This window comes from Podarcis muralis, chromosome 3 (assembly GCF_964188315.1).
Source record: "Podarcis muralis chromosome 3, rPodMur119.hap1.1, whole genome shotgun sequence".
Classification (NCBI taxonomy): Eukaryota; Metazoa; Chordata; class Lepidosauria; order Squamata; family Lacertidae; genus Podarcis; species Podarcis muralis.
Window position 1 is genome coordinate 1,025,286 of NC_135657.1, and position 18,080 is coordinate 1,043,365.

An 18,080-nucleotide genomic window follows, 5' to 3' on the forward strand; every position below is an offset into this window, starting at 1 on the left:
TTGGCTTATCCCTTGACCTCCCTGCAGGCCTGCTAAATCTGGGCATCGGGCCTTTGTGCGTGGGGAGCCTCTGACCAAGATGGCACCACGCTGCCTCTGGGAGCGGCAGGAAATCAGACAGAATGCTGAGGAAAACACCTTTGAGTCCAGGTACTGGAAGAAATAGGGCCCTAGAACAGGGGTCAGCAGGGGGCCGGTCCACTGTCCCTCAGACCTTGTGGGGGGCCGGACTATATTTTTTGGGGGGGAGGTGAACGAATTCCTATGCCCCACAAATAACCCAGAGATGCATTTTCAATAAAAGCACACATTCTACTCATGTAAAAACACACGGATTCCCAGACCGTCCGCGGGCCAGACTGAGAAGGCAATTGGGCTGGATTCGGCCCCCAGGCCTTAGTTTGCCTACCCATGACCTAGAAGGAACCACCTTGGCTGAATAGATCCCTCCCTCTCCCAGCCCTCCTTGCCTGAACGTTTGTTTTACATTTTATTCTATTACACAGTGCCAATCCTAACTGGAGGAGGGAATAAAAGAAGCGTTCAAAATTCCCCTTGTTCTAGGTGTGTTTTGCAAGAGGGAATTTCATTAATGCGAGCAGTTTCTGAGCTCTGGGCATAGTGCTGTGCCTAAGATTTCAGATTCAAACTGCCACTGCTGGAAGGAAAGGAGGACCTTTTTCTGCCTCCCCAGGGGAAATATGGCTTTCCTTTTTCCAGTCTTCAGATGAGGACTGGACCATGTTAAAAATGAATATAAGATTTTAGCTGCAGTTTGTTCATTTTCAGCTTTGTGTTCTTGTTATAAAAAAGCGCACTTTTGTGGCGCCCATAAGCTAGGTTTAAGGTGCCCTTCAGCTCCTAGCTCTCCTGCCTCAGTTTCTAAACCTGGGTAAAAGTGTTATACAGAACAGACTCCCCAACCTCCTCCCTATCTAAGTCCTGGGCAAAAATGGAAAGCAACGACCACCACCACCCCGAACCAAAAGCAGGCAGAGCAACACAGGCAAGGCAGACTGAAGGGGCTGCATCACCTGCAACTGCCACAACAACAACCACAACCACAACAATAAATAAATAAATAAATCTTTATTTATACCCTGCCCTCCCTGGCCAGTAAACACCAGTAAAATTACAATAAAAACATAATAAGGGGAGGGGACAATTTAAAATACAGGTTAAAATGCAATTTAAAATGCAGCCTCATTTTAAAGTAGCCGATAAATCAAGACCATAAGGGGAGGGAAACCTAACGGTCAGACTGAGTCCAAACCAAAGGCCAGGCGGAACAGCTCCGTCTTGCAGGCCCTGTGGAAAGATGTCAAGTTCCGCAGGGCTCTGGTCTCTTGGGACAGAGCGTTCCACCAGATCGGGGCCACAGCCGAAAAGGCCCTGACTCTGGTTGAGGCCAGCCTAACCTCCTTGTGGCCCGGGATCTCCAAGATGTTTTTATTTGAAGACCGTAAGGTCCTCCGTGGGACATACCAGGAGAGGCGGTCCCGTAGGTACGAGGGTCCTAGGCCGCAGAGGGCTTTAAAGGTCAAAACCAGCACCTTAAACCTGACCCTGGACTCCACCGGGAGCCAGTGCAGCTGGTAAAGCTCTGGATGAATGTGATCCTGCAATGGGATCTTCCTGTCATCTCCCAATCAGGGAAGGGACCTATGAAAACCTCCTGCAGGTTTTGTGACCTACACACCATAAACCCTTTGCCCACGCAGTTGTACCAGTGCCCCCCCCCCCAGGACTGTCCGGTCTAGGCTGATTCCAGAGGCCTCAGCCCAGCAACACGTAGCTCAGCTGGGATAGCTCCGTCAGCAGAGCACAAGACGCTTTATCTCATGGTTGTGGGTTCGAGTCCCACAAGATTCCTGCACTGCAGGGGGTTGGACTAGATGACCCTTGTGGTCCCTTCCAACTCAACAGTTCTGTGATTCTGTCATTCTATGACTTTGTAACAGAAGCCCCAGGGCCCATCTCGCTGCTGGCTCTTGAACGTCCCCCCCTCCGCACCCACCAAAGTCAGGAACTGGGGGGGCAGCTGGGCTGAACAGATCAGATTAAGGGGCTAAATCTGCTTTCACTTTTGCCGGCAAGAGATTGAGTGCTTAATGCACGGCCAACAATGAAAGTCAGGATTAGGAGGGGGGGTGCATCTGTCGGGAACCTCCTGCAGCCACCCCACTGCTTTGTGTTTGGCTGCCCCAAGGAGCGCCGTCTCCCCGGTGTTTTGGGGTGGAGCGATCCTGGCCTCCGTTCCATAAGTGCCTGCCCCTCTTCCCACAGAGCCCCATGGGGCAGACTCTGCTCCAGCTGAGCCTTTTTCTTCGGATCCTGGGACACGCTCCCTCCTGGCCACAGGGCGGGCGGACAAACTAGGCCATCAGGCAATCAGCTCCCTTGGGCAGCTGCAAGGGATGCCAGCATACATATGGCGGGACTTTGGGTGCCATTTGCCAGATGGGAGGGCTCCTCACCCACCCGCCGCCTGGAGGGGGGATTAAAGAAGCAGATTGCGATGCAGGGCAAGGCAGGGAGAACCTCTGCCCCCCCAGGACCCCTTCTGAGTGGGGCCAGGAGAATTGCCCTCGCTTGCCCAAGAAGCTTCTAGCAGGGCCAGCAAGAGGCACATTGAGAGAACTGGAGGATCCGCCTCACGCCCCATGACCAAGTGATGTGGGGAGACAAGCACTCATGCTCTGCAAAACAGGGAAGCCATTCCACCCACTGGCCTATGACTCGAATAAGTGAGCCAAGCCACAGGCTCCCAGCGAAGCATTTAACACATCAGCCTGGACTGGGAAGCTGTTTGGCCTGGTGGTGGGAATTCTCTCCCCTGAGGGCGGGAATTAGGATGCAGTAGCCAATGCTCCAGTGGGGAAGCCCGCCAAAGGAAATCTCCCAAGGAACCTCATGACACCCTTTGGTCCCTGATTCCCGCCCCCCCCCCAAGCTGCAATGGGTTGGGGAAGAGAAGCAGAGCCACCATCACCCCAGAACAAGAGATCTGGAGCATTTGCAAGAGCAGGACTGTCTGGGGGAAAGTGGACACACAAAGCCCCAGTCAGACGACACCAGGGCTGGCCAAAGACTGATCCAGAGCTGGGAAGACCTTGTCAGGATCCCTGTGATAAAGAGCATCTCTCTCTCACACACCCACCAGTGAAAAACCACAGGGGGAAGGGGGACAGAGCTGGCATCTTCTTTAGAAGAAGCTGGATGGCTCAGCTGGTTAGAACATGGTCTGGTGACACCAAGGTTGCAGGTTCAATCCGCATATGGGATGTTCTGCATCTTCCTACATTGCAGGGGGTTGGTCACATGACTCTCAGGGTCCCTTCCATCTCTACAACGCTGTGATTCTAAGTCACCTGCGGAAGTCAAAGCTCCCCTGGGCATTGCTGCCAATGCTATGGAACTATTCATCATTGCTATAGACTTAACTTTTAAAAACTTTAAAAAATATGCTCCCACCCAAACACCTTGCCACCATCCTTCCCACTTCCCAAATAAAATGTAGCCCTTAAACTGCCCTGACTTGCACTTTCTCAGTCTTCCCCCTAGTCGGGCATTTCAGTTCAGCTACTCTCGGCTACTGAAAAAACTCCCGAGTTACTTATTCTGCAGCATGTGAAATTATCACAGCACACCTTGTGATATGGCTTCCTCTAAGGCTCAGCTCGGCGCCCCAGGGGCCAGGAGCATCCCTCCAAGGAAGCGCTGTATTGTTTGGTTGCTGTTGGAGGGTCCCCTTGCTTTATCTGCTGTGCAAGTCAAGAGACCTGGCCAAAAGGGCTGCCTTTCCAAAATGATGCCTGACCTGCGGAGAAGCAAAGGCTGCTTGCCCCCCCCCTTACCCCTGAAGCAGCGGTAGGTAAACAGCAGGGCATCCTGATGTTACAGGGATGGACAACTCCCACCCACCCCGGCCATGCTGACTGGAGCTGATGGGAATCCCACAGCAACTTGGGGGGGGGGGGCTATGGATTTCCCAGTCCAGCTCTGTAGAGCTTCGCTTTCTTCACAAGGCAGGACACTCTGCCCCTCTGACCTAATTGCCCTTCCAGGCTCCCTGAAACACAAGATGGCACCTTTGTCTCTCCAGCCCAGAAGCCTCCAGAGCCTTTGGCAGAGAAGAGGCCTTTGCCAGCAAGTGGGCCTTTCAACATGCAGAGCACACGGCCCAGCCCACAACGCGCCGTGTCCTTTTGGGTCAAGGAAAATGGCACGCCTTGTACCCCTTCAGCTCTTGGGTGCGCTTAGAATGAAGCCGCTGCACAACTTCTGCATCACTCAAGAACGCCTCTTGTGGGGAAGGGTGGTTTAAAGAAAGAAAGAAAAGAGAGAGGGTTTTTTCCTGCAGGGAAAAGGCCCCACCCAGGCTGGCTCGAGGGCCACCAGGGAGGACCTGGCTCATGCTTTAAGAGCTGAGCCTGGAAAGCCCAGATGCGGCCAAGGCAGCAGCTGATGGGTCCTTGCCCAGGAATGGTGAGAAGAGAGTGGAATTCCTCCAGGAGACTCCAGGGGGCGCCTCCAGCTCCCAACATGGCTCTTAGCACAGGTGATCTTCCTTGGAGCTGCCTAGGCTATTGGGGGCAGGGGGAGAGGGGAGGGGGCAACCGCAGCACAAACCATCGTGAGTGGGATGTGGCACAGGGGAAGGAGGTCAAACACCCCCCCCCCCATGCCCAAGGTTGCTCTCCCTGGGCCACCAACCTGGGAAGGGGACAAGGAATGTGGGTGCCCCTCTGGAGAACTACCAGGCATGGGAGTGCCAGTCGTTCGCCCCTGGATGCTGGAAGGGGAAGCGAGAGAGAAACCCCGCAGGCAGCTGTCCAGAGGGGCAGCAAGCTGGGACTGGGGTCCCAAGGAGAGGCTGTTGGGGAAGGTGCTCTCCGGGTTCAAGGGCCCGGCACTCGCTCTGCACACAAAAGGGTCTAGGATGGCTCCCCAACAGGAGCTCCAGCTCCACAGAGTCCAGCGCTTTGTCCCCAACAGCGGCCAGGGTAATGGCGCCAAAAGGCAGAATCTAGCCATTTTCAAAGAAAGCTCAGTTTCACGTTGGGGGTGGCTATGCCTCATTTTAATTAAGCGTTCGGGAAAGGTGTACTGCATCAAAAAACGGGAGGTAATTTTTATTCTTATTTATTTATTATTATTACTTTGTCAAAATTAAATTATTATTATTTAAGTGGAATATAATAATCATCATCATAATAATCATCATAATACTTTAATTATTTATACCCCGCCGATCTGGCTGGGCTTCCCCAGCCACTCTGGGCGGCTTCCAACGGAATATTAAAATACAATAACCTATTAAACATTAAAAGCTTCCCTAAACAGGGCTGCCTTCAGATGTCTTCTAAAGGTCTGGTAGTTGTTGTTCTCTTTGACATCTGATGGGAGGGCGTTCCACAGGGCGGGCGCCACCACCGAGAAGGCCCTCACCCTGGTTCCCTGTAGCTTAGCTTCTCGCAATGAGGGAACTGCCAGAAGGCCCTTGGAGCTGGACCTCAGCGTCCGGGCAGAACGATGGGACGAATGGAACAGAATGAGCCAAGAACACCTGCATGACTCTGCAACACAGGGGGAGACCCCTTGACCCCCAGCAGCCAAGCCTGAAGCTCAGAGCCCAAGAGGGACCCCTCCCCACCATGCTCCTTCCTGGGTCCTCTGGCCCAAGCAGCCTCTGCAGCCGCCTCCTTCCAGGCAGAGGCACCAGTGTGACGTTTCCTGACCCCTAACTGGCCAACCCTTCAGGACAGGAGACCCCATATGCAAAGGCAAGGCGAACCAGAAGGCCAAAGGCAGGCAGCCCTCCCCATGCAGGCAAAGACCAGCACAGATGGCAGGTTGAGGGGGGAAAGCAGGAGGAGGAGCCACAGGGGGAGGGAGGAAGAGGATTGCCACATGCATATTTGGACCTGGTGCATCTGCCACAACACCCACCCAGAGCGGGTCTTCCTTCACAGCTGCTGGTGGGTTTGAAATGGTTTGCCCTCTGGATGCAGCCACCCCCAGGCCCACGAGGGAAAGGGACTGCAAGTTCCAGCCACGCTTGTCGGGCAGGGAGACGGGAATAATAATAATAAAAAATAATAAAAATTTTTTATTTATACCCCGCCCTTCCTGGTTCAAAAACCCGGCTCAGGGCAGCTAACAACAAATTTAAAACACTTAATTATAAAAGCAGCATAAAATACGGTATAAAAACATGAATAAGAATAAAAATCAGAAGTCAAAAATCAGTTAGATAATCCCAGGGCTAGCTGGCTGAATTGGTCCTACTTGGGCCAGCGAGGAGGCCAGGGGAGAATTACTGTGGGGTCTCAGAGCGGGTGATCTTAAATAATAAATAAATAAAAGTGGGCCTTGCACAAGCTTCTAGTTTCACTGCAATCCAGAAGTCTCGTGTTTTGCCCATAGGTTGCACCATGAATTGCTGGTGTAATGGATCATTAACTTGCGGCTCATAGTCACTGTCTCCTGCGTCTGACTGGAGAGAGCGTCAGAGTTGCACGCAGGGAAAAGGGCTTGTTATTTATCTCCTTGTGGAACGCCACCACTTCAGAAGATGCTCAGATCAAGGTGTACAACACAGGAATGAGTGACTTAAGTAGGGCACCAGTCAAGAGAGTCGGGAGGGGGGGGGGCAGCAGAAGAGGAGATTCCAGGGCAGGGAAAGAAAGGGGGGCATGGCTGCAGCAGCGCAAACTGCTCCCCGAGGGCCATGTCCCAGCCTTCAACCTGCTTATTTCCAGAGAACTCAAAGTATGCAACAAGCAGTCCACTATTTTAGTCCCACAGCCTGGCCAACAGTTGCTGCTGCTTGGGTCAGCTGTGGCGATGGTTTATTACGTACAACATCACCAACGGCTATGGAATCAGAAAGATGCAGGCTGACTCCAGACTTAGGCAGAACAATCCAAATGCACACACATATACACCAACATGGGGCACAACCCACCAGAAAGTTCATGATGTATTGATCATTAACTACGTAAAAAACAGCACCGTACTCTCCCTCGGCCAAGTGTACTCTTCCTGCTGGGCTTGCAAAGGAGAACTTCTCAGAGAACCTCTCGCTCTGCAACCCCTAGACAGCACCCAAAATCCACCACCTAGCTGTGCCTCATCACCTTGGAAATACAGCAGACTGAAGGGCATTCTACATCTATCAAAGAGCAATGCTTTCTTGAACCTACCAGCAGTTCTAAGAGGTTGGGTGTGTGTTTTAATCCCCCTGAGCTGGCTCCCTCCTGGCTACTAGTGAGGGCACAGAGGCACAACTGTGTGCTCAGTTTCGCCTGGGCCCAATATAGTAATAATAATAATAATAATAATAATTTATACCCCGAACATCTGGTTGGGTTTCCCCAACCACTCTGGGCAGCTTCCAACGAAAGATTAAAAATACATTAAAACATCAGTCATTAAAAAAATCCCTTAAAAGGGCAGCCTTCATGGCGTCTCTTGCTGGAAAACGGAAGCCCACGACAGTGGGATGCTCACTACTGAGGACAGGATGGCACCTTCTCAGGTTGCATAAAGCAGCCTTCGCCACAGCTGCAGCCGGCCAGGCCAGGCCAGGCCGGCCTGGGGCTGACTGGAGTCGAAAACATCTGGAAGGAACCAGGTTGGCAAAGCCTGGTACAAAAGTTATATTCTGCTTCAAATCAATGTGCATCTACAGTTGCAACACCAGGAATGCACTCTCATTTAGAGATTACCTCAATTACAAGGGGAATTTTTGGATTTAAATCCATGATTTAGTGTTGTCTTTTCACCTGGTGATTTAAATAATAGAAATTAGCTGGCCCAACCTGCCCAGCAGTGCTGCTGAGGGATGCTTCACTGGGGGGGGGGGGGTTTGCAATGAGCTGCAGGCGGGGGCTGGTCCTTGTTTGTACTGGGCAGCTGCAGCTTGGATCCCATCCTTGCATTTTCTGGGGTTGGAACTCTGCCTGCAATATTCACAGCTGGTGGCTGGTGTTATGCCCGCTCTCTCTCTCCCTCTGCCCCTGGCCTAAGGGAGGCAAATGTCCACAAAGTTGAAATGCCCACGTAACAGGCTCTAATTTTTACTCAGTGAGATCAGAAAAGAAGATTTCCAAGTGAAATGGAGCAGAAGTAGGGGGCCTTTCTTTGGGGAACAGCAGACACTCCTGGAGACTGTCAAGTGGATGTTACCAAGGTCGCTCGCACTGATCCTGCCCAGGACAGAAAGGAAGGACTGTGCTGCCCCAAAACCACCGCTTGGGACTTCTGCACTGCAAACCATCCTCCGTGGGAAAGAGCCACAGAGTGTTGCATCTGCGAACATTATCAGCGGCCCAAGACAGCCCTAGAGGAGCAGCCTCCGCCCCTGCTTGCCTTTGCTCCAGCGGCTGTGCCCCGTTCACACGGAAGCACTTACCTGGGGGGAGCCAAATGGGCCACACCTGCAAGGCCCGGGAGGCGATGATGCCCCTGCCTAGCCTGCCATTCCATGCACCTTCTTTGCTGTTGTGGCTCAAAAGAATCCCAGCAGGCCCAGGTTCCTTGTCTTCCTCCTCCTCCTCCTCCTCCTCCCTCCTCTTGAACTCACAAAGGCACCTCCAGAAGCAGGTCTAAATAAGGCACCTAAATCCCAGCAAAGTTTAGACAGTCACCAAATCTCATTTTAAGATGGGATTAGAGCCCCAAAAGGCCCTGGCAAGGGGAACACAGGTCAAGTGAGTGGCAGTCCTGCTAGGACACAGCCATCGCCAGCCCCCTCCCTCAACCGACCCAACATGCAAGCTGAACTCTGGCTCCACCGGTGACCTAGGAGGGCACAGAAGCCAGATGAAGGCAAGCTGTGCCAGGGCACATAGAGGCAACTGGGACAGAGCAGGGAGAGAGAAAGGACTGACTGACAATCCAGTATGTCTGAAGGAGCACCTCCACCCCCATCGTTCAGCCCAGACACTGAGGTCCAGCTCCGAGGACCTTCTGGCGGTTCCCTCACTGCGAGACACCAAGTTACAGGGAACCAGGCAGAGGGCCTTCTCGGTGGTGGCACCCACCCTGTGGAACGCCCTCCCACCAGATGTCAAAGAGAACAATAACTACCAGACTTTTAGAAGACATCTGAAGGCAGCCCTGTTTAGGGAAGCTTTTAATGTTTGATGTATTATGGTATTTTAATATTTTGTTGGAAGCCGCCCAAAGTGGCTGGGGAAGCCCAGCCAGATGGGTTGTGTATAAATAATAAATAATTATTATTATTATTATTATTATTATTATTATTATTATTATTATTATTATTATTACTCCATGGGCAACTGCTGGGAACTTTTTGCCATTTTAGCAAGATGGATTATGAAAGACAGGCAGCTTGGCCTGTCAAGCATGCTGAGGCCCAAGATGCTCCTAGACGCCTTGTGTTGCTTTCAAGAGCCGAGCACGACTGCTTTCCCGCCAGAAGGTTTTGCTTAGCCACGATGCCAGCTTTGGGAGCGCTGGCTCTGGGAGACGGCCTAATCTCCCTGTTGAATCCCGTCCCAACCTGCGCAGCAGCATTGCACCCGCCTTCCACCAGCTCAGCAGAGGGGGAGCTCACAAAGGCCCAGCGGCTCCCTCTGGGTGCCCCTCAGCCGAGACCTCCCAGCTGGAAAGTTCCAGGCTTTTCTTTCGGGCCAGTCATCCCATTGTGTGCCTAGTCCTGCTTATTCGAGTCCCAAGGCAGAAGCATTCAGAGGGGGGCTTTAGGGAGCCATCTGCATGCAAAGAGCAAATGTGTTCTAACAGGGGAAGCCAAGCAGAAGTAGGCAGCACGCCAAGCGCCCGGGACGGACCCAGCTCCAGCACTGGGCAGGAACAGAAGGAAGGGGAAATGGGGCACAACAGCTCTGGGTCTCAGAGAGGGGCCTCACTGCCACAGCCACAAGTTTTTCTCAGCAGCCTCCTGGCTTGGGGGGTCCAGAGAGACTGCCATTGTGCCCAGGGAGCAGACCTCTGCGGATGCCCAGAACCCTGAGCAGAACAGCCAGGATCAAATAAGAAGCCCTGCTCTGAAGCAGCCAACTGACCGCTTGCTTAGCACTATGATAATACTACCTCTGTGCGTAAGGAGGCAAACAGAGCCCCAACCACCGCACTTTCTGTGCCATATTTGAAACTGCTATTAGTTTAAGAGTGGAAGCCAGGAACGGGACTCGCCCTTCTCTTCTTCCCAGGCAGATCCCCCCAAACCCCTCAAGAAGTTCTCCAACTCTCCAGAGCAGATTGGGGTGGGCAGGCAGGGTGGCAGGAGGGAGGAGATGAAAGGAAACTGGCTTCCGCTCGTGTCCAGACACGGATGGCTAGAGTCCTGGACGGGCACCTGAAGCTCACAGCTCACACTCCACTCCCTTCTGCTGGGCAAGGGAGCACAGCTCCTTGCTCCTCCTCAAGGCTACCAAACACAGACATATGCAAACCAAGAAAAAAAAGGCACATTGCCAGGGTGGATTTGATTTAAATCAAATCAATTTAAATCACGATTTAAGTCACTAGTCAGTAAGATTTGATTTAAATCATTTTTTTACAGAAAGACTAATTCTTGCTGGTATAATCTTAATATTTACAACCAGATGAAAGTTTCATTTTTGGAATAATAAATTTTCAGAGTAGTTTTTACAGTTATGTAAAAAATTACTGATTTGGTTATACTATTAGAAATACATAGATAATTATGAAATTATTGTGAGGTTTAATAAGTTAACTGTTTATATTTGGACAACTTTTCTGCAGTACTTTAGTGGTAGGAGAAAAACATTTCCTTAAAAACAATTTAAACAATTTATTTACTAAAATAAGAACATTATAGCATATGTATCTATGTTTGTTAACTGATGTGGTTAAACAATTTAATTTCATCCAGCCTGCACCCATACAAGGCAATGCACACTGTCCTGACCTCCTCAAGTGTCCCTGGAGGTGCTGGGCCTCGCTTGGACACAGCTCTCCGACTAGCTGGAGTCTGAAACCCCTGAGCTTCCTTCCAGAGACCCACAACCTGCTCATGCGAGGGGCTCCAAGAACACCGCAAGCTGCCCTCTGACCAGGTCAAACCATTGGTCCATCTAGATTACAGGGGTCAGCAAACTTTTTCAGCAGGGGGCCAGTCCACTGTCCCTCAGACCTTGTGGGGGGCCAGACTATTTTTTTGGGGGGGGGGGAATGAACCAATTCCTATGCCCCACAAATAACCCAGAGATGCATTTTAAATAAAAGGACACATTCTACTCATGTAAAAACACGCTGATTCCCGGACCGTCTGTGGGCCAGATTGTGAAGGCAATTGGGCCGGATCCGGCCCCTGGGCCTTAGTTTGCCTACCCATGATCTAGAACAGGACTGCCCATGCTGACTGGAAGGGTCTCTCCATGGAACATTCCCAATCCTGCCTAGAGATTCCAAGGACTGAACTGGGCATTTCTGCATGCAAAGCAGATGCTCTCCCACTGCTCAACAAGCTGGCCTTTGTTGGGGAGGTCACAAGCTCCTTTGCTTGTCCACAGACCGAACAAGTCTTGTGCATCAAGCCAGAGAAATCCTAGCCTCCCCGTCCTGAAGATGCACTGTGGATTAAACGCAAATGCACTAACAGAAACACAGTCAGGTTGCTTTAAGTAGCGCCCCCCCCCCCCATAATCTCAGTTGCTGAAAGTGGGGCCAGATAAGCAGAATTCAGCCAGCTCCCAGAAGGTGTTCAGGGTCTGGTTTGGGTGGGTCTGCAGGAGCCAGGGATGTGCCAGCTGCAGCGCCAGCCATTACTCCCTGCACTGCTAGGGTGTACGGACTCCCACGGGTGAGAACAGGAAATTTATTTATTTGGATGATTCTTTACATCTGCCTCCTACCTTTCTGCCAAATGGTGCTCATGGGAGGAGTGCAATGGAACAGAAAGGCTGTGGTGGTCTTTGGAGGGTGCTGGGATCCCGATTTGCCAGCCAGCGCCAGCTCTTGGAAACCATTCTCCCAAAACTGGAGAAGGCCGTGCAGATGCGGGCCTTCCCAGAAGCCGTGATGTGCAGAAGATGCAGCCAGAGAAAGTGGGCCTCTCTGAAGCGATGGCTCAGCTCTAGCCGTAGACACAGGCATTCACTCCAAGCACAGGCAAGGAGGCACTAGAGTTCAAGCCAACCAAGCAAAATATTTCACATCCCTTGGCAGAGCATCACATTTCTAAGCCCCGGGGATTTCCCCCAGAGCTTCACTCTGATACTGCAAAGGCAAACGAAGGAACAGAAACCAGATCGCAGGCTGAACCCGACAACAGCAAACCAGGCAGGGAAGCACAAGTGCAAAACAAGCCCCACTCCTGAGAGCTCAGGTGTAGGGTCTCTGCATGTATGAAAAACTGGAACAGTCTGGAACAAAAGTCCAGTCTGATGTCAACACAGGCTCCAGAATTATGGACAAAATACTCTCTACTCGCTTTTTCCATGCCATGCATAATCTGACAGACCTCTATTATGTCACGTCCCTCCACCTATACCTCCCCCCCCCCCCAAGAGCACTGAAAACTCTCCTCACAGGGGATTTGATCCAGCCCCTAGAACAGTTCAATAGCCCTTTCCTGCACCTTTATCAGCTCAATATCTTTTTTGAAGTGCTGCAAGCAGAACAAGGGGCAGCATTTCAAGAGTGGTGGCAGAGTTGGAAGGGATCCTGAGGATCATCTAGCCCCACCCCCGGCAATGCAGGAATGGGCAGCAACTGTCCCTTGTATAAAGAAAGGTTCCGCCTCAATCTAGAGGCAACTGGGAACAGTGTCCGAAGCTCCCCTTGTTCTAGGCGCATTTTGCAACAGGGAATTTCATTAGCACGAGCAGCTTCTGAGCTCTGGGCACAGTCCTGCGCCTAAGATTTCAGATTAAAACTGCAGAGTGGGGGGAAAGGAGGACCTTTTTCTGCCTCCCCACTTCAGCTACTCTCTGAAGATTTAAGAATATTAGGGGAGTGGGCAGGGGAAGGACTAGACCATGTGAAAAATGAACTTAAGGTGCTGCAGTTCATTCATTTTCTGCTTTGTATTCTTGTTATAGAAAAAGCAGTCTGCTGTTGTGCCCACAACCTAGGCTTAAGGTGCCCTTTAGCTCCTAGCTTCCATAGCTCAGTTTCTAACACTGGCTGTGAACTCTGCAGCGCTGCTCACTCCAGAGCCTGGCCTCTCTTCTGCTAGGAGCCAGACCTCTGGCTCTTGGTGAGAGAAGTCCCCAAACTCTGCAGAAACACCATCCTGCGCCATCCCCTCCTTGCCAACAGCATCCCATCTGGAGCATCAACATGAATGCCTCTCTCCACCAGCCTTCATGTGATACCCTTCAGAGGAAGCATATGGCCAGGGAGCACTTTGTTATGCCTATGTAGTAAAGCCCGCTGTCAAGAGATTGTGCCAAGTTCACGTGGCGATGGCAGGGCCTGGCACACCCAGACAACACCAAGGGAGAGGAGGAGGAGGAGGAGCAGAGAAAGCCCCAACAACAAAGCCCCGCAGCAGCGCCTCAGGGATTTCAGAAGGACGTGTGCTGGACTCCACTCCACTCCAGGGGTGGCTTGCCCTAACCAAAGACTTCACTAACAGCAGAGCGAACAGGAAGGCAGACAACTATGTCTGCTTCCCGACTCCAGAGAACTCTTTCATTAATGTTTTGGAGCTGCTGAAAGGCTCCCCCACCGACTGCTGGGAATTCATGAAAGTAAAAACACCACTCGCACCCACACGTCAGAAAGATTGCAGCAGAGGGGGCGGGCAGTCAAACCCAGATTCCCTTCCCATACTCTGACGAAATGCCCACCCTGATCCATCAGACAGGGCTGTGGGGAAGGGGCACACAAAGACCAAATAGGAGGCTGTATAAATAACTATCGCTGGAGTAACCATGGAGAGCAGGAATTCCACCCAAGCCACGCAGCTGTCTTTGGGGCCTCAGAGCCAGACCGCAGAGCTCCAAGGTAAGCAACAACTGGGGGCATTTATCAGCTTGCATGCAGCCTCCCTTCAAGGAGCGCAAGCGACACCCATCCTCCCAACACCCACAGACTTGGGCATCTGCATTTCTCTGCCACCCAAAGCCCCACGTGGAAGCACTGCTGAAGATCAGCACCAGAGACGTGGACTGTAGCGATGGTGCCTGCCACAAACAGAGGAAAAGCAAACAAGACGAGTGCTGGGCGGGCCCAGTGTGCAAGCAAGTGGCAAGCCCTTTTCAAATAAAGCAGAATTAAACAAGGCCGCTGCTGCAGCAGGCGGGCGTCTCCACTACAAGGCAAAACAATCCCTGCTCTTGCCAAAGCACCATTAGAAGCAACACTCGCCACCTTTTCACTTTCTATAATCCCGGCAATTAGCAAGGGACCCTACCTGGGCGATAACTCAGGAATATGCGCAGGCAAGGCCAGCAGACTTTCAGGAGAGGAAGCCAGCTGTGGCAGTTGTGTATCGGAGGGCCCTGAGCAGGAAGACTCCCTTTACACGAGTGGAGGTGGGGGGTCAGCTTTCCATCAGCACCAGGACAGGCCCACCCCCCACCCCCTGCAGCTCAGACTCCCTCTCCTCAACCCCGACCTCATCCTTTTGGCTGTTCTGAGCCTGCACCTCTTTCTCCAGACCCTTTGCAGCTGCCTGTCCCAAATTAAGTTTCACGCACACAGACCCACCACAACCCCACCTGCCAAGGCTCCAGACAATCCTCGGATCGCCGTGACTGACGTGGCTCCCAGGCAAGAGAAACCAGGAGGTCTTCCCTGCAATCCCCAGATATACCCATTTAGCAGCACTTTGGTGTGTGGGGAGGGGGGAGCAAGAATGGTGACAACTAGTTGGGGCCAGCTTCCGATTTCAAGGGTGGCTGGGCAAGAGGCTGTTGCAGGGCCAGGCTGTGCTGACACAGCTCCAGCAAAATTAACAGAGGGCCTGACCCACTTATCCAAGCAACACCTCTGCCCCAGGCCTGGGCACAGTGAGCAGCAGTGACACAGCATGCCTACGGCAGCGGCGGCAGCACCACCCCCAGCCGGGCAGCTCACCCACCAGCAGCTCCCCTCTCAGCTCACTCACTCAACCAGAGCCTTCTAACTCCCAGCCCATAATAAAGCAGTAGGCCCTGGGGGGGGGTCTCTGCCCATCCCCTTCAGATATGCTGAGTTATTTCAAGTATTTAAAAGCATTTTTGAACGAAGAGAGGGATATGAGGACCAGAGGCAAGGATCTGCAGAAGCAGCTGTCTGGGAAGCTTATGGAATCTCTTTCCTTGGAAATTTTCAAGGCATCCACCAGCAGCTGTTTGTCAGATCTGCAAAAATCCCAGGCTGCCCAGAAATCTGAAGTTTAGCTTCAGAAATCTGTGCAAGGAGGGAGACCACAAATCTCACACTCCCCCACAGTGGAGGAGGCTGACAGGTTCATAAATATGAGCACCATCCAGGCACAAAAGCCATCAAGGTGAAGTTTGAGGCTGGCGGGGCAGAGCATCTTCCCAGCAAGGGAACAGTTTCCTCCAAGACCTAGGAGAGCAGGCGAGGCTCCCTTTCTCTCATGGGGACACAAGAAGAGGCAGCTGGAAGAGGCCAACGGGGCCGTCCAGGCCAGCAGCCTCTTCTCACAGCAGCAAAGCACTTCGGCACAATGGAGGCAGTTGCTTGCACCAAGTCAAGGGACAGTTGGAAATCAGGAACGCTAAGGAAGGAGCCTCCACAAAGAGAGCTCTCACATCACTCTAAATGCAGCTTTTCAGCAACTGCCTGTTCACACGTTCAGTTGGGGCAGTCCACACTTCTCAGACACAGACACCTGCAAGGCATTTTGACACTCCAGCCCTAAAACAATGCCGTTCAAATGGCATCTGGCTCAAAACCCCACAGGGCCTCCCTCTTTTCTGACACTAAAGTGCCACAGAAACAGCTCCAGGGTCGCCCTCCCCAGTTTGGTGCCTTCCACACTTTGCTGACTCCAGCTCCCTTCATCTCTGGCCACAGGCCACACCGGCTGGGTTTAGACGGGGGTTGCTGGACAAAGTATCTGAAGGGCCCCAGGGCTGGGTGGGGCGTGCACAGACTCCACCGGGCACTCCCTGTGGAAGGAAGCACCTGGATCATGGCACAAGAGGAGCAGATGCCAGGAAGAAGGGCAAGGATGAGCCACCAGACGGGAGGGGAGAGCAATGGGGTCAGGGGGGGAGGGAGCACCTGCTGGCCGACCCAAAGGGCTTCGACAGCCGAGCGCAGCCACACCTTGCCTTGCCCTCTGCCGCAGGGGCAGAGCATTCAAAGGAGGCCTGCTGGGCCCCAAGGCAGGGCTCATTCGTAAGCAGCAGCAGCAGTCTGGCGCAAGGAGTCTCACCAGCTGAAAAAAGAACACAGCAACACTGCCAGGCTGCCCAGCGCCCTGCCGGCCACCGCAAAGGGGCAAGCGGAAGGCAATGCCCACAAGCGGCTCAGAGCAAAAATGGTCCTCCAGCCACACCCTCTCCAGCTATGCCAGGGATACCCACAGAGTGTGCGGAGGCCTCTCTGCTGGCATCCCATCAGTCAGCGGAGCAGCAGAGATGGGCAAGGATGTTTTGCAGAGAGAAAACCAACCGGGCGAACTGCCCTGACCGTGGGGTCCAGGATCTGCCCACTTACTTAAGCCCAGGCTGACTATTCTGGTATGCCCCAGTCCCGGGATGAAAGCGTCCCATTAAAAGCTTGCAGCTCCTTTTTTCTGCACTTTGCCAACTCTTAAGAGCGCTTCACCAAGTGCCCACCACCACTTTTTGCCCTGAGAGAGCGCAGGATGGGGGCAGTGGGTGTGCGTGGAGCTGGCTTGTGTTAGAGGCTGAGAGCTGGAGTGGGAATCTGGACCGGAGAGAGCAGAAGCTGCTTTCGGGTCGGATCCTGCTGCTTGCTGGTTTCCCGGCCAGGAACTCCTGGGCCACCGCCAGACCTCGATGCTGGACGGGAGGCCGGGTCCTGGGCCGGGTCCTCCTCGTGTTCTGCCCCTGGACCTTCTCCCCGCAGGAACCCCTTCCCGCCTGGAGCCCAGCAGCTCCATCGGGGCTTCAGCTGCGCAGCGGGGCCCCCTCCTTCCTCCCTGCGGGGAGACTCCGGCGGAGGAGGAAAAAGGGGGCGCCTTCTCCCTCCCTCCCTCCCCCCCCCGTCGAGGCAGGAGCCATTTTGCGGCAGCGGCGGCACGCGCGCTCCCACGTGTCCCCGGGCCAGAGACCGAGAGAGGCGCCGGCGCCACGACACCCCCCCCCCTCAGGAGGCCCGCGGGGGGAGGGAGGGAGGAGGATACGGGGGGGTCCCCATCCCTGCCCCCCCCCGACGGGACCCCCGCCTGCTCCCGGGATGGGGCGACGAGGGCGGCCAAGAACCCCCCCCCGCCCCCCAAGAGACAGGGACAGAGGGGGGTCCCTAGGCGGGGGGGGTCGCCCCCGGAGGAGCCCCAGACGCCCCCCCGTCGGACTGCCGAGTCACGGCGGCCCACAGACCAGGCCACTCCGCGGACCCCCCCCCCGGGGTGAGGGGACCCCTTTCTCGCGGCCCCCCATTTTGCGAGGGGAGGGGGGTCCCCGGCGCCCCCCCCCCGCGCCCTTCGCCCCCCACTCACGGCGGTGCCGGCGCGGCAAGGGCGGCTGGCTGGCTCCGTCCTCCGCCGCCTCCTCCTCCTCCTCCTCCTCACGGACCGGGCCGGCTCTGCTGGGGGGCCGGGAGGAGGGTCCTCTCGCGCATGCGCCGCCCCCGAGCAGGGACGGACGACGGCGCTCGCGACCGAGGCTCCGCCCTCCGCGCTGCCATGGCAACCCAAGACGGAGGGCGGGGCGAGAGAGAGAGGCTTCTCCCGCCTCGCAGGCCCCGCCCACGCGCCCCTCTGCGCACGCGCCGGAGCATCCCTGTCTCCCCGGGGAGCAGCCTTGGCCCCGCCCTCGGAGGAAGAGGCTCCCCGAGCATGTGCAGAGGCCCGCAGCCCTCGCCTCTGCGGGAGAGCCAATCAGCAGAAATACTGTAAAATTTATGAATGCTAAAATGATGTTGGATTGAAAATAAGTGGTATTGGTATCAAGATTAACAAGAATATGCAAATA

At 53.9% G+C, this 18,080-nt stretch overlaps 1 protein-coding gene across 2 annotated transcripts in view; it reads right to left on the minus strand.

Annotated features, from left to right (window-relative positions):
• MAPRE3 (microtubule associated protein RP/EB family member 3) overlaps positions 1-17,767 on the minus strand; it is a 28,467-nt gene extending 10,700 nt beyond the window's left edge. For both annotated transcript variants that reach the window (XM_028725325.2, XM_028725324.2), the window contains exon 1: positions 17,606-17,767. The gene's annotated coding sequence lies outside the window, so the exon portion shown is untranslated. The remainder of the gene's footprint in view (positions 1-17,605) is intronic.
• Positions 17,768-18,080: the final 313 nt, after the last annotated feature.